At 39.6% G+C, this 15,943-nt stretch overlaps 1 non-coding gene and 1 pseudogene across 1 annotated transcript; one reads left to right on the top strand and one right to left on the bottom strand.

Annotated features, from left to right (window-relative positions):
* Positions 1-264: 264 nt before the first annotated feature.
* On the bottom strand, positions 265-360 carry LOC130972323 (small nucleolar RNA R71; annotated as a pseudogene).
* A 7,368-nt stretch (positions 361-7,728) lies between these two features.
* Positions 7,729-7,836, top strand: LOC130971632 (small nucleolar RNA R71). The gene has a single exon (XR_009082844.1). It is a non-coding gene; the product is annotated as a small nucleolar RNA R71 (small nucleolar RNA).
* Positions 7,837-15,943: the final 8,107 nt, after the last annotated feature.

The raw sequence follows: 15,943 nt of genomic DNA, 5'->3' as shown, positions 1-15,943 counted from the left end.
GCAGAAGTATTTCTATACCTGCCATTGGAGTTAACAACTTTGAGTTAAAACCTCAACTGGTGTCCTTAGTTCAACAGAACTGCCAGAACCATGGACTTCTACAAGAAGATCCAAATAAATTCTTATCTGACTTCTTGTAGATTTGTGGCACAGTCAAGACCAATGGAGTGGAAGCTAAAGAGAATCTTGACACATGGGAGAAGGTGGTCAATGCATTCTTGACCAATTTCTCCCAACCTCAAAAGTTGAGCAGACTTGGGGTGGAAGCTCAAACCTTCAAACAGAAAGAGGGTGAATTCTTCTATGAAGCTTAGGAGAGATACAAGAAACTTATCAGAAGATGTCCTCTGAACATGATCTCAGACTAGACCACAATAGACATCTTCTATGATGGCCTTTTTGAGATATCCAAGATGTCAGTGGATAACTCTGCTTATGGATCACTCCACTGGAAGAAAACACCTAAAGAGGCAAGAGAACTCATAAACATGGTTGAAAACAACCAGTTTATGTACACTTCTGAAAGAAACCCTGTAAGTAATGGGGTACTTCAGAAGAAAGGAGTTCTTGAAGTTGACACTCTGAATCCTATATTGGTTCAGAACAAGATCTTGACCAAGAATGTCAATATGATCTCTCAGCATTTGACTGGAATACAAGATCCAGCTGGCAGCACTCAATAAGTTTCTTCTGAAGTAGAAGCTTATGATCCTGACAAACCTACCATGGAAGAGGTGAATTACATGGGAGAACCCTATGAAAACACCTACAATCCCTCATGGAGGAATCATCCTAACCTCTCTTGGAAGGATCAACAGAAACCTCAAAAAGGTTTCAATAACTATCAAGGTGGGAGGAACCAAAACAGGTTCAACAACAGGCCACCATTTTCATCTTCTCAATAGAATATGGAGACTCCTAAGTAGTGCCTTTCTGACTTAGTTACTATAGTTTCCAACCTCTTTAAGACCACTTATAGTTTCATAATTGAAATATAGTCCTCCATCAGAAATTTGGAGGTACAAGTTGGTCAACTTAGGAAGAGGATCCTTGAGACTCCTCCTAACACTCTTGTTAGTAACATTTAAGTGAACCCAAGAGAAGGGTGCAAGGCCATCACCACTGAGGCTGAGGCCAAATCTGGAGTGATTGGGATGCCGTTGAATACTAGTAAAGAGCATCTCATTGGGCATTCAACACCCAAGCTGCAACATAAGCTGGCGTTGAACGCCAGTGAAGAATACCTCACTGGGCGTTCAACGCCCACAGACAGCAAAGCTGGCATTGAATGCCAGTGAGGAAGCCCTCTATGGGCGTTCAACGACCAAACTGGCAGGGACTCTGGCATTGAATGCCAGGAAGGATGTCCCTCCTGGGCGTTCAACGGAAAACTTGGCAAAGAAGCTGGCGTTAAACGCTAGTGAAGGGGTGCATGATGGGCGTTCAATGCCCAAAGAACTATCAAAACTGACGTTGAATGCCAGTGATGGCATACCTACTGAGTGTTCAACACCCACTGAAGCAATTCCTATCCTGGAATTAAAGGAAGCCAAGGCTCATATAGAGACAACAAAGGTTCCCTTGTATGCACTCCTGCAGTGCATGTGTTTTGATAAATACTCATCCTCTGATGAGGTTGAGGATACTAGGAAAGAGCAAGTTACTATGTACCTAGGAGCTTTCATGAAGCTAAATGCCAAGTTATTTGGTACAAAACCTTTGAAGGAAGAACCTCCAGTGCTTACAAAAGAACTAAATGCTTTGGTTCCGCAAAGGTTACCTCAGAAGCCTCCAGATCCTGAACGCTTCCTAATTCCTTGCACCATAGGCACCATGACCTTTAAGAAGGCTCTGTGTGACCTAGGGTCAAGCATAAACCTCATGCCACTCTTTGTAATGGAGAAGCTCGGAATCTTTGAGGTATAAGTTGTAAACATCTCATTAGAAATGGCAGACAAGTCCATGAAGAGGCCATATGGCTTGGTAGAGCATGTCTTAGTGAAGGTTGAAGACCATTACATCACTACAAACTTCATAGTCTTGGATATTGGGGAGGATGAGGATGAATCTATCATATCAGAGGACCTTTCCTAGCCACTGCGAAAGCCATGATTAATGTGGCAAAGGGAGAAATGGGCTTCCAAATAGGGAAAGATTACATCTTGTTCAAGAAGCCCGAACCAACTCCCTACCTAAAAGAGAGATAATTGTGTGGTGCATGAAATGGTGATACACAATGGCGCCAACAACTTGGTCGCACAATTGTAATCTCACTTCTTTGTCACAACTTCGCATAACTAACCAGCAAGTGCACTGGGTCGTCCAAGTAATAAACCTTACGTGAGTAAGGGTCGATCCCACGGAGTTTGTCGGCTTGAAGCAAGTTATGGTCACCTTGTAAATCTCAGTCTGGCGGATTCAAATGGTTATAGAGTTTTAATAAGTAAAAAGATAAATAAAACATAAAGTAAAGATAGAGATACTTATGTAAATCATTGGTGGGAATTTTAGATAAGCGTATGGAGATGCTTCATCCCTCTTGAATCTCTGCTTTCCTACTGCCATCATCCAATCCTTCATACTCATTTCCATGGCAAGCTGTATATTCGGGTTTCACTCTCGTCAATGGCTACCTCCCGTCTTCTTAGTGAAAATGGTCCAAATGCGCTGTCACCGCACGGCTAATCATCTGTCGGTTCCCGATCATGTTGGAATAGGATCCAGTGATCCTTTTGCATCTGTCACTACGCCCAACATTCGCGAGTTTGAAGCTCGTCACAGTCATCCCTTCCCAGATCCTACTCGGAATACCACAGACAAGGTTTAGACTTTCCGGATCTCCGGAATGGCTGCCAATAATTCTAGCCTATACCATGAAGACTCCGATCTTTCAGAATGGAGGCTAAGAGATACGCGCTCGATCTAAGGTAGAATGTAAGTGGTTGTCAGGCACGCTTTCATAGGTGAGAATGATAATGAGTCTCACGGATCATCACATTCATCATGTTGAAGTGCAGCGAATATCATAGAATAAGAATAAGCTGAATTGAATAGAAAATAGTAGTAATTGCAATAATACTCGAGGAACAGCAGAGCTCCACACCTTAATCTATGGTGTGTAGAAACTCCACCGTTGAAAATACATAAGTGAAAATAGGGTAGGCATGGCCGAGTGGCCAGCCTCCCAAAACGTGAACAATGGTTCAAATATGATCCAAGATTTCCAAGATAAAAATACAATAGTAAAAGGTCCTATTTAGAATGAAACTAGCTACTAGGGTTTTACAGAAATAGGTAAATGATGCAGAAATCCACTTGGTGTGTGCTTAGGCTGAGCATTGAGCTTCACACGTGTAGAGACTTCTCTTGGAGTTAAACACCAGCTTTTATGCCAGTTTGGGCGTTTAACTCCAACTTTTATGCCAGTTCTAGCGTTTTGACTTCAGAATAGGGCAGAGAAGGGGCGTTTGAACGCCAGTTTGCGTCGTCAAAACTCGAGCAAAGTATGAACTATTATATATGGATGGAAAGCTCTAGATGTTGACTTTCCAACGCAATTCAGAGCGCACCATTTGGAGTTCTGTAGCTCCAGAAAATCCACTTCAAGTGCAAGGAGGTCAGAATCCAACAGCATCAGCAGTCCTTTGTCAGCCTCTGAATAAGATTTTTGCTCAGGTCCCTCAATTTCATCCAGAAAATACCTGAAATCACAGAAAAACACACAAACTCATAGTAAAGTCCAGAAATATGATTTTTTCATAAAAACTAATAATAACATCCCAAAAAGTAGCTAGATCCTACTAAAAACTATCTAAAAACAATGCCAAAAAGCGTATAAATTATCCGATCATCACAACACCAAACTTAAATTGTTGCTTGTCCCCAAGCAACTAAAAACAAAATAGGATAAGAAGAAGAGAATATACAATGAATCCCACAGTATCAATAAAACTTTGTAGCTTTTTGCTTCTGAACAGTTTTGGCATCTCACTTTCTCCTTTGAAATTCAGAATGATTGGCATCTATAGGAACTCAAAATTTTAGATAGTGTTATTGATTCTCTTAGTTAAGTATGTTGATTCTTGAACACAGTTACTTTATGAGTCTTGGGCGTAGCCCTAAGCACTTTGTTTTCCAGTATTACCACCGGATACATAAATGCCACAGACACATAACTGGGTGAACCTTTTCAGATTGTGACTCAGCTTTGCTAAAGTCCCCAGTTAGAGGTGTCCAGAGTTCTTAAGCACACTCTTTTGCTTTGGATCACGACTTCAACCACTCAGTCTCAAGCTTTTCACTTGGACCTGCATGCCACAAGCACATGTTTAGAGACAACTTGATTTAGCCACTTAGACCTGGATTTTATTTCCTTGGGCCCTCCTATCCATTAATGCTCAAAGCCTTGGATCCTTTTTACCCTTGCCTTTTGGTTTTAAGGGCTATTGGCTTTTTCTGCTTGCTTTTTCTTTTTCTTTCTATCTCTTTTTATTTTTTTGGCAATTTTTTTTCTCTTTTTTTTTTCGCAAGCTTTCTCATTCACTGCTTTTTCTTGCTTTAAGAATCAATTTCATGATTTTTCAGATTATCAATAACATTTCTCTTTGTTCATTATTCTTTCAAGAGCCAACAATTTTAACATTCATAAACAACAAGATAAAAAATATGCACTGTTCAAGTATTCATTCAGAGAACAAAAAAGTATTGCCACCAAATCAACATAATTAAACTAATTTCAAGATAAAATTTGAAATCCAAGTACTTCTTATTCTTTTGTAATTAAGCACATTTTTCATGTAAGAGAGGTGAAGGATTCATGGAGTTATTCATAGCTTTAAGACATAGACACTAGATACTAATGATCATGTAGTGAAGACACAAAGATAGGTAGAACATACATCATAAAAATCGAAAATAGAAAAATAAATAGACAAGAAGATTAAGGAATGAGTCCACCTTAGTGAGGGTGGTGTTTTCCTCCTCTTGAAGAACCAATGGTGTTCTTGAGCTCCTCTATGTCTCTTCCTTGCCTTTGTTGCTCCCAATAGTTGTGTAGAGGAAAATGTATCCCTTGAGGCATCTCAGGGATTTCTTGATGAGGGAATTCCTCATGCTCTTGTTGAGGTCCATGAGTGGGCTCTCTTGATGTGCAGTCAAATGCTCTATTACTGAGCTATGGACCCTTGAGATGAATCTTTCCATCTCCCACGACTCGGAGGTAGAGGCAGTTGCCTTCCCTTTCCTCTTTTTAGAGGCTTCTCTGGCCTTAGCTGCCATAAATGATTATGAAAAAACAAAAAGCAATGCTTTTACTATACCAAACTTAAAATATTTGCTCGTCCTCGAGCAAAAGAAGAAAGAAAGATGTAGAAGAAGAAAATGGAGGAGATGAAGGAAGATATGTGATTCGGCCAAGAGGAGGGGGAAAGGTGTTTATGTTGTGTGAATATGAAGGAGTAGTGAGGGGTTTTTTTGGGGAAGAGTTAAGGAGGTGTTTGGTGAAGGGCATTTGGGGAAGAGTGTTGTAGAAAGGTGTGAAGAGGAGAGAGAGTGAGTTGAGGTTGGTGGGGATCCTGTGGGGTCCACAGAACCTAAAGGGCCAAGAAATTCTTCATCTTTGCTCTAATTGGGCATTCACAATGCCTTAGAGTGCAATTCTGGCGTTTAAACACCAGTTTGCTGCCCTGTTCTGGCGTTTAAACGCCAGCTTTCCTTCCTGGTCTGGCATCTAAAAGCCAGTTTGTTGCCCTATTCTGGCATTTAAACGCCAGTCTGGTGTCCTATTCTGGCATTTAAACGCCCAGAAAGGTGTCAGATTGGGCGTTTTAACGCCCATTTTGCTACCCTCACTGGCGTTTAAATGCCAGTAAGTCCTTCCTCCAGGGTGTGCTGTTTTCAATGCTGTTTTTGATTTTTTTCTTTATTTTTGTAATTGTCTTTGTGACTTCACATGATCATCAACTTAAAAAGAAAATAAAATAATATAGATAAAATTAAAATAAAATTCGGTTGCCTCCCAATAAGCGCTTCTTTAATGTCAATAGCTTGACAGTGAGCTCTTATGGAGTCTCACAGATGATCAGAGTAAGGTTAGGATCTCTCAACACCAAACTTTGAGTTTGGCTGTGGCCTTCCAACACCAAACTTAGAGTTTGAATGTGGGGGCTCTGTTTGACTCTGTATTGGGAGAAGCTCTTCATGCTTACTCTCCATGGTTACAGATGGAGAACCTTGAGTCTTTACTCTAAGGCATTCTTCATTCACATGAAGGATCAACTCTCCTCTGTCAACCTCAATCACAGCTCTTGCTGTGGCTAGGAAGGGTCTTCCAAGGATGATGGATTCATCATTATCCCTCCTAGTGTCTAGGATTATGAAATCAGTAGGGAAGTAGAAGCCTTCAACCTTCACTAGCACGTCCTCTACTAGTCCATAAGCCTTTTTCATAGATTTATCTATCATCTCCAATGAGAATTTGACAGTTTGTACCTCATAAATTTTCAATTTCTCCAATATAGAGAGTGGCATCATGTTTATCCTTGACCCCAGGTCACACAGAGCTTTTTCAAAGATCATTGTGCCTATGGTACATGGTATTAAGAATTTACCAGGATCCTATTTCTTTTGAGGTAAATCTTGCTGAACCAATGTATTCAGTTCATTGGTGAGCAAGGGAGGCTCTTCCTTCCAAGTCTCATTACCAAACTACATGGCTTTCAACTTCATAATTGCTCCTAAATATTGGGCAACTTGCCCTTCAATAATGTCTTCATCCTCTTCAGAAGATGAATAGTCATCAGAGCTCATGAATGGTAAAAGGAGGTCCAAGGGAATCTCTGTGGTCTCTGTATGAGCCTCAAATTCCTTTGGTTCCTCATTAGGGTATTCCTTACTGACCATTGGATGTCCCCTGAGGTCTTCCTCATTGGGATTCACATCCTCCTTATCCTCTAAGGTTTCGGCCATGTTGATTATATCAATGGCCTTGCACTCTCCCTTGGGATTCTATTCTGTATTGCTTGGGAGAGTGCTAGGAATAGTTTCAGTAACCCTTTTACTCAGCTGGCCCACTTGTGCCTCCAAATTTCTAATGGAGGATCTTGTTTCAGTCATGAAACTAAGAGTGGCCTTAGATAGATCAGAGACTATGTTTGCTAAGCTAGAAGGATTCTGCTCAGAATGCTCTGTCTGTTGCAGAGATGATGATGGAAAAGGTTTGCTATTGCTAAACCTGTTTCTTCCACCATTTTTATTATTGAAGCCTTGCTTCTGTTGATCCTTCCGTGAAAATTTTGGATGATTTTTCCATGAAGGATTATAGGTGTTGCCAAAGGCTTCACCCATGTAATTCACTTCTGCCATTGCAGGGTTCTCAGGATCATAAGATTCTTCTTCAAAAGATGCTTCTTTAGTACTGTTGGATGCATTTTGCAATCAATTCAAACTCTGAGAGATCATATTGACTTGTTGGGTCATTATTTTGTTCTGAGCCAGTATGGCATTCAGAGCATCAATTTCAAGAACTCCACTCTTTTGAGGCATCCCATTACTCACAGGATTCCTCTCAGAGGTATACATGAATTGGTTATTTGCAACCATTTCAATAAGTTCCTGAGCTTCTGCAAGTGTTTTCTTTAGGTGAATGGATCCACCTACGAAATGGTCCTGTGACATCTTGGAAAATTCAGACAGAGCATCATAGAATATATCTAATATGGTCCATTCTGAAAGCATGTCAGAAGGACACTTTTTGGTCAGTTGCTTGTATCTTTCCCAAGCTTCATAGAGGGATTCACCTTCTTTCTGTCTGAAGGTTTGAACATCCACTCTAAGCTTGCTCAGCTTCTGAGGAGGAAAAAATTTGGCCAAGAAGGCCGTGACCAGCTTTTCCCAAGAGTCCAGGCTATCTCTGGGTTGCGAGTCCAACCATGTTCTAGCTCTGTCTCTTACAGCAAAAGGGAAAAGCATGAGCTTGTAGACATTAGGATCAACTCCATTGGTCTTAATAGTATCACAGATCTGCAAGAACTCAGTTAAAAACTGATAAGGATCTTCTGATAGAAGTCCATAAAACTTGCAGTTCTATTGCAGTAGAGAAACTAATTGAGGCTTTAGCTCAAAATTGTTTGCTCCTATGGCAGGGATTAAGATGCTTCTTCCATAGAAGTTGGAAGTTGGTGTAGTAAAATCACCAAGCATCTTCCTTGCATTGTTGTTTGGTTCGGCCATAATTGTTTCTTTTACTGCTTCCTTTTCAAAAATTTCAGTGAGGTCCTCTTTGGAGTTTTGTGCTTTAGCTGCTCTTAGCTTCCTCTTCAGAGTCCTTTCAGGTTCAGGATCAGCTTCAACAAGTATGCCTTTATCTTTGTTCCTGCTCACATTAAAGAGAAGAAAACAAAAAAAACATGGAATCCTCTATGTCACAGTATAGAGATCCTTGAGGTGTCAGAGGAAAATAAGAATTGAAGAAGGAGGTAGGTAATAAAGAATTCGAACACTCAAAGAGAGATGGAGTTCGAATTGACAATGGAGGAGGAATCTTAGTGTTTTAACAAAAAGATGAGAGAGGGGAAGAAATTTTCGAAAATTAAAAAGAATAAAATTTAAAATAAATTTTTGACAAATTGGTTGTGGTTTTGAAAAAGATAAGAAATAAATTTGAAAAAGATAAGAAGTTAGAGCAAGATTTTGAAATCATGGATTTTCAAAAAGATATGATTTGAAAAAAGATATGATTTAAAAGATTTGATTGAAAAGATAAAAATTAAAAAGATTTGACTTTTTTTTAAATATATGTTTGAAAAGATATGATTTTGAAAAAGATATGATTGAAAATATTTGATTTGAAAAATATTTTATTTTGAAAAATTATGAAGATTTGAAAACAAAATTCCTCTCCTCGTGTCATCCTGGCGTTAAATGCCCACAAGCTGCATGGTTTGGGCATTTAAACACCCAGCTAGGTACCCTGGCTGGCGTTTAAACGCTAGTTTTCCTTCTTCACTGGGCGTTTTGAACACCCAGCTTTTTCTACGTAATTCCTCTGCTTTATGTTCTTGGATCTTCATTTTGCTAAATTCTTTATTCAAGATGATATGTTTTCAATTTTGAAAAACAACAAAATGAGTCAAAACATATAATTCTTGGATCAAAACACAAGATATATGCAAGAACATTATGAACGTCAAGATGAACACCAAGAACATTCTTGAAGATCAAGATGAACATCAAGAACTCAGTTTTCTTAATGACAGAAAACATGGAGGACACCAAACTTAGAACTTTCTCATGTTTGGGCCATATGAATGCAAAAATGCATATGTAGAACATCATGCAATGCAATTTAATAAATGATGAAGATCAATCAAGGCAATTCATCAAGAACAACTTGAAGATCATCAAGAACACAATGCATGTGTTTAAAAAATTGCAAGACAATTAAAATCATGCAATTGACACCAAACTTAAAGTTTGGCCCTAGATTCAAACAAGAACCCTGAAATATTTTTGAGTTTTTATGATTTTATGAGTTTTTTTATATTTTTCGAAAATTATATTTGGAAAAATGAAAAAAAAGAAGAAAATTTTTTTGAAAGATTTTTGGAAAACTTTTTGAAAATAAAATAAGGATTAAAACAAAAAGAAAATTACATAATCTGAGCAACAAGATGAACCGTCAGTTGTCCAAACTCGAACAATCCCCGGCAATGGAGCCAAAAACTTGGTGCACGAAATTGTGATACACAATGGCGCCAACAACTTGGTCGCACAATTGTAATCTCACTTCTTTGTCACAACTTCGCACAACTAACCAGCAAGTGCACTGGGTCATCCAAGTAATAAACCTTACATGAGTAAGGGTCGATCCCACGGAGATTGTCGGCTTGAAGCAAGCTATGGTCACCTAGTAAATCTCAGTCAGGCGGATTCAAATGGTTATAGAGTTTTAATAAGTAAAAAGAAGAATAAAACACAAAGTAAAGATAGAGATACTTATGTAAATTATTGGTGGGAATTTTAGATAAGTGTATGGAGATGCTTCATCCCTCTTGAATCTCTGCTTTCCTACTGCCATCATCCAATCCTTCACACTCCTTTCCATGGCAAGCTGTATGTTCGGGTTTCACTGGCGTCAATGGCTACCTCCCGTCCTCTCAGTGAAAATGGTCCAAATGTGCTGTCACCGCACGGCTAATCATCAGTCGATTCTCGATCATGTTGGAATAGGATCCAGTGATCCTTTTGCATCTGTCACTACGCCCAACATTCGCGAGTTTGAAGCTCGGCACAGTCATCCCTTCCCAGATCCTACTCGGAATACCACAGACAAGGTTTAGACTTTTCAGATCTCAGGAATGGTAGCCAATAATTCTAGCTTATACCACGAAGACTCCGATCTTTCGGAATGGAGGCTAAGAGATACGCGCTTGATCTAAGGTAGAATGGAAGTGGTTGTCAGGCACGCGTTCATAGGTGAGAATGATGATGAGTGTCACGGATCATCACATTCATCATGTTGAAGTGCAACGAATATCTTAGAATAAGAATAAGCTGAATTAAATAGAAAATAGTAGTAATTGCATTAATACTCGAGGAACAGCAGAGCTGCACACCTTAATCTATGGTGTGTAGAAACTCCACCGTTGAAAATACATAAGTGAAAATAGGGTAGGCATGGCCGAGTGGCCAGCCTCCCAAAATGTGAACAATGGTTCAAATATGTTCCAAGATTTCCAAGATAAAAATACAATAGTAAAAGGTCCTATTTATAATAAAACTAGCTACTATGGTTTTACAGAAATAGGTAAATGATGCAGAAATCCACTTCCGGGCCCACTTGGTGTGTGCTTGGGCTGAGCATTGAGCTTCACACGTGTAGAGGCTTCTCTTGGAGTTACACCCCAGCTTTTATACCAGTTTGGGCGTTTAACTCCAACTTTTATGCCAGTTCTGGCGTTTTGACTTCAGAATAGGGCAGAGAAGGGGCGTTTGAACACCAGTTTGTGCCATCAAAACTCGAGCAAATGTGGCCTAGTATATATTACTGGAAAGCTCTAGATGTCAAATTTCCAACACAATTGAGAGCACGCCATTTGGAGTTCTGTAGCTCCAAAAAATCCACTTCGAGTGGAGGGAGGTCAGAATCCCACAGCATCAGCAGTCCTTTGTCAGCCTCTGAATCAGATTTTTGCTCAGGTCTCTCAATTTCAGCCAGAAAATACCTGAAATCATAGAAAAACATACAAACTCATAGTAAAGTCCAGAAATATGAATTTTGCATAAAAACTAATAAAAACATCCCAAAAAGTAGCTAGATCCTACTAAAAACTACATAAAAGTAATGCCAAAAAGTGTATAAATTATCCGCTCATCATTGTGCAACACTTAATATTCCAACCATCTCTTTCAATGCAGAGCTATAATAAGCTCCCAAACATCAATTCTAAGTTTTGTGTTGGGCAGCCATTAACAAACACTGAGAACAAAAGTACTAGGAAGAAAGTACCTAAAGGTTGGAGGGACAAGAAAGTCCCAACTGAAGGCCTCTCACCTGGCATGAGAGTTGTCTTCACCAAGAAACCAGTCATGCCACAGACTGTGAGTTGTGTCCTGTCTTTAGAGCATATGGAGCTCATTCATGACAAGACAGGTAGAAAGTTCACTGTAAGGGGTGAAATTTGGAGCCCATACTCACCTCTGTAAGGAGCTAACCGTCAAGCTAATGACGTTAAAGAAGCACTTGTAGGGAGGCAATCCAACCTTAATTAATTATTTTTATTTCTTTTAATTTGTTTTTCTTTAGTTATTTCTTTAGGTTCATGATCATGGGCAGCAGTCAGAACAGAAATAGAAAGATTCAGCAATGAAAACAAAACACTCTGGATGGAGTATTTTACTAGGCTTTGAACGCCAGCCAGGTAGCACTGGCTGGGCATCCAAATGCCCAATCTGGCAGACTTGCTGGCGTTGAACACCAGCCAGGGAGCACTGGCTGGGCGTTCAACGCCCCAACTGGCAAACTTGCTGGCGTTGAACGCCTGCCATGGAGAACCGGCTGGGCGTTCAACGCTCATATTGGAAGCCTTACTGGCGTTGAACGCCAACCATGGGCAAGTGCTGGGCGTTCAACGCCCATGAAGAGGGCAGGAAATCTGAATTCGCTAGCCTCTAGAAACCAATAGGTCCCACAACATCTTTACCTACCCCACTTCTTCCCTCTTCTTTTTCACACTTCCTCACACACTATTCCCTATAAACCCTAACCCAATCACTTCCATATCATTTCCCCAAAACCATCATAAGTCCCACCAACACCCACACTTTAAAATCAAATTTCCCTCCCATTTAACCTACCCATGACTGAACCCTAACCCTAGCCCACTCCTATAAATACCCCTCATTCAACCCTTCATACACACACCATTCATACACAAAAAGCCCCATTGGCCGAATCCCCTCTCTCCCTCTATCTTCTTCTATTTCCTTCTTCTTCCCCTCTATTCTTCTCTTTTATTTATTTTTTGCTCAAGGACGAGCAAAGCTTTTAAGTTTAGTGTAGGAAAGGCATTGCTTTTTTACTTTCTGTTACCACTTATGGCACCCAAGGTTGGAGAATCTTCTAGAAAGTGGAAAGGAATGGCCATAGCCACCACCTCTGAATCTTGGGAGATGGAGAGATTCATCACCAAAGCCCACCAATACTACTTCTACGAAGTAGTGGCAAAGAAGAAGGTGATCTCTAAGGTCCCTTTTAGGCTTAGGAAGAATGAGTACCCGAAGATCCGAAGAGAAATTCGGAGAAGAGGTTGGGAAGTCCTAACCAATCCCATCCAATAGGTTGGGATCCTAATTGTTTAAGAGTTCTATGCAAATGCATGGATCACGAAAAACCTACACATTAGTGTGAACCCAAATCCCAAGAATTGGAGCACCATGATCCGAGGGAGAATCTTGGCCTTCAGCCCAGAAAGTGTGAGGTTGGCGTTCAACTTGCCTTTGATGCAAGAAGATCCACATCCTTACACTAGAAGAGTCAAATTTGATCAAAGACTAGATCAAGTGCTCTTAGACATCTGTGTGGAAGGAGCACAGTGAAAAATTGATTCTCAACGCAAGCCTATCCAACTGAGGAGGCCTTTCCTTAAGCCTATAGCTAGAGGATGGTTGGAGTTTATCCAACGCTCTATCATCCCTACTAGCAACGGTCCGAAGCAACCATAGACCGATCCATCATGATTCATTGCATCATGCTCGGAGAGGAAGTGGAAGTACATGAGGTGATACATCAAGAGTTCTACAAAATGGCGGACAAGCCCTCCCCCAAGGTAAGGTTAGCTTTCCCTCATCTTATATATCAACTATGCAATTAAACTGGAATTGTTATAGAAGGTGACTTTCCTATTGAGGAGGACAAGTGATAAGCGGATATTTTATACACTTTTTGGCATTGTTTTCATATAGTTTTTAGCATGTTTTGTTTAAGTTTTATTATATTTTCATAGCTTTTAGTGTAAAATTCACATTTTTGGATTCTACTATGAGTTTGGGTGTTTTTGTGCAATTTCAAGTATTTTCTGGCTGAAATTGAGGAGTTGGAGCAAAAGTCTAATTCAGAGATAGAGAAAGTGCTGCAGATGCTGTCCAGATACTAAGACCGCGTGCCTAACAACCAGTGTTCTTCTAAGGTTCATGTGAATACGTAACTGGAAAGCATCGAACCACCAGCTTGATTATACATCTCTTAGATGGCTAATCCACGACCTCGTTAGGGACTTCTCGGGACACCAGTTCAGCCGAGGTATGGGAAAATTAGTGGCTTTCTGGTAGAGGCTAAAACCCAAAGGCACAACATTTTCTGATCTGGAAGATCCGACCTTTTCTGGGGCGTTTTAAGTAGGACCATGAAGGAAAATGGACTGCAGGAGCTTCACTCTCAATCAGAATGGATCCACACAAACCCTGGGGTTCAGATCTAGAGGAGTATTGGCGGTTGCTCAAACCAGCGTCAATCACATATAGCTTGCCATAGAAAAAATCATTCATAGTTGAAGAAGGTAGTAAGACTAATGTTAATCTAGAAGGACAAAGCCTCTCCAATCCTTAACCATCTTCTTTTTACGCATTTAAACAATCAAACCACCTACCTTTCTATCTACCTCAGTAAGATCTACAAGACAACCATAACTTGCTTCAAACCACAATCCTCATGGGATCGACCCTGACTCGCTCAGGTATTACTTGGATGACCCAGTGCACTTGCTGGTTCAGTTGTACCAAACTAGGAGAGTCAATAATATAATTTGGATTCTAGGTTCCTAAAGATGCCAATACTTCTGAGTCTTAGTGGATAGTGAGATGTTAAAACTATTGAGAAGCAAAAAGCTACTAAGTCCCGCTAATCTAATTGAAACTGAGCTTTATTGAAAACTCTGAGATTTATTGTATCTTACTCTTCTTTTAATCCTACTTTGTTTTTAGTTTCTTGGGTACAAGCAACAATTTAAGTTTTGTGTTCTGATTAGCAGATATTTTATATGCTTTTTGGCATTATTTTCAGATAGTTTTAGTATGTTTTATTTAAGTTTTATTATATTTTCAAAGGTTTTAGTGTAAAATTCACATTTTTGGATTCTACTTTGAGTTTGTGTGTTTTCATGCAATTTCAGGTATTTTCTGGCTGAAATTGAGGAGCTGGAGCAAAAGTCTGATTTAGAGGTAGAGAAAGCACTACAGATGCTATTCAGATCTGACCTCTCTCCACTTGAAAGAGCTTTTCTGGAGCTACAGACATCCAAACGGAGCATTCTCAGTGGCTATAGAAAGCTAACATACAGAATTCAATGTTAGCCTCCTACCCTATCCTAGCGTCCAGCGCCCAAAGGAGATGAGACCAGCGTCCAACGCCCATAAGGGACCCCCTAGCCAGAGTTCAACACCCTAGAGGCCCCATAGCATGTGGATCTCAATCAAGCTCAGTGATAAATCCACATTTCATGGTATTTATTTTCTCCAATTGGGCAGATTTTATGAATTTTTCTTACACTTGTTCAGTGAAATAGCTTGGTTTTGTAAACTCTCCATAAATTGTGCTCAAAAGTGAAAACATGCTTTTTAGGCCCTTATTTGCTAAATTTTATCCACTTTAATTCTATTTGATACCTTGATGTGTTTGTTGAGTGCTTTCAAGCTTATAGGCTAATATGGATTGAAGAAGTGAGGAAAAAGCATGCAAAAGTGGAGAAATCATGAAGAAATGGAGTTTGGAGCTTTTCATCAAGTGTGCGCATGCACAAGTATGCGTGCGTACGCATAAGTGAGAGTCAGCAAGCGTGCATGCGCATAAACTTATGTGCGTACGCACAGGTGAAGAAATAGAAAGTGTGCGTATGCACAGGTCCCAACACGTGACCTCATTAATGCAATTCGTTGGCAGCGAATTTTGGGCCTCCAAAATCCAATCTAACTCATTTCTAAAGCTATTTTAACCCTAATCAAAGAGGAGGCAAGGGGGAGCACTTAGGTTTAGGTTTTTCCAGGTTTTTGTCTCAGTTTTCTAGAGAGAGAAGCTCCCCATTCTCTCTAGAATTAGGTTAGGTTTAGTTAATTTTCTCTTAGTTTGATGCTTTAATTCTTGTCTTTATTTAGTTTCTTTACTATTTCTTCTTCTAGCTTCCTATTTCTTTTAGTTTTACTTGTTATTTCTTTTATTTGGTTATTTCATTGTAATGAACCTTTGTTAATTTGAATTTATATTAATGCAATTTAATGTTTCTTTGTTTATTATTATTTAATTCAATTTTTATTATTGTTTTCTTGCACTTGGTAGCTTTAGATTTTATTTTGATTGCAATTTAACATGCTTTTATTTTCATGCACACCAAGTGTTTGAAAAAAATGCTTGGCTTAGTTTTTACTTAGTTTTTCTTCACTCTTGGCTTGGAAT

This window comes from Arachis stenosperma, chromosome 3 (genome assembly GCF_014773155.1).
Source record: "Arachis stenosperma cultivar V10309 chromosome 3, arast.V10309.gnm1.PFL2, whole genome shotgun sequence".
NCBI classification, from domain to species: domain Eukaryota; kingdom Viridiplantae; phylum Streptophyta; class Magnoliopsida; order Fabales; family Fabaceae; genus Arachis; species Arachis stenosperma.
The sequence above is the reverse complement of the archived record's forward strand: the minus strand, read 5'-3'. Positions and strand labels throughout refer to the sequence as shown.